At 35.7% G+C, this 712-nt stretch overlaps 1 long non-coding RNA gene across 1 annotated transcript in view; it reads left to right on the forward strand.

Annotated features, from left to right (window-relative positions):
• The window catches only part of LOC107098806, a 9688-nt gene extending 9011 nt beyond the window's left edge, over nucleotides 1-677 (forward strand). The window contains exon 3 of the long non-coding RNA XR_001481912.1: nucleotides 469-677. This is a non-coding gene — a long non-coding RNA (uncharacterized LOC107098806). The remainder of the gene's footprint in view (nucleotides 1-468) is intronic.
• Nucleotides 678-712: the final 35 nt, after the last annotated feature.

The raw sequence follows: 712 nt of genomic DNA on the forward strand, positions 1-712 counted from the left end.
CAACCTCCCAGCTGCTTTCTATAAAGATGGCTCCCTCATCAGGACTGAGCCTGCAGGCAACAGGCAACAGCTATTAAAAATAATATTTATATTTGGCTAGTAGAATAAAAAAAAGAAATAAATATAGAAATAAAGAAAGGGTTAAATAAATAAAACCACAATAAATGTACTTAATAAAGTTCACTGAGGATAAAGTAGCTGAAAAATAAGTAGAATTCCAATAAGATTCTAATTTTTGTCTAAGTAATTTGTTCACTTTTAAATAGATGTGTTATTCATATCACTTTGTTGCATTTAATGGCTTACAATTTGAAATTTCAGGCTATCATTTGTTCTGGGATTATCTAATCAGTCATTTATTAATTTATTTTGAATTTTTTTAGTATTGATCTTCCATAACTTTGGAGCTGTGATGAGAATACATTTAAGCATTTATTTTTTTTGTTTTGTTTATTTCTATCCTTCCAGCTGCTCTGACTGTGAGTCCCAGCAGAACTCAGTTCTTTCCCAGAGACTCTGTGTCTCTGAGCTGTGAGGAGAACAACAGCTCTGCTGGATGGACTGTATGGAGGAACACAACCAAAAGAAACAGGACTCAGTGTGGAGATGAATGGGGGAAACCAGCTGGATCTACCTGTAAGATCAGATACCTGTACACATTAGACAGTGGAGTTTACTGGTGTTGGTCCAGAGAGGGAGCAGCCAGCAGCAG

The sequence above is a fragment of the Cyprinodon variegatus genome, unplaced genomic scaffold, assembly GCF_000732505.1.
Source record: "Cyprinodon variegatus isolate N-32 unplaced genomic scaffold, C_variegatus-1.0 Scaffold811, whole genome shotgun sequence".
Taxonomy (NCBI): domain Eukaryota; kingdom Metazoa; phylum Chordata; class Actinopteri; order Cyprinodontiformes; family Cyprinodontidae; genus Cyprinodon; species Cyprinodon variegatus.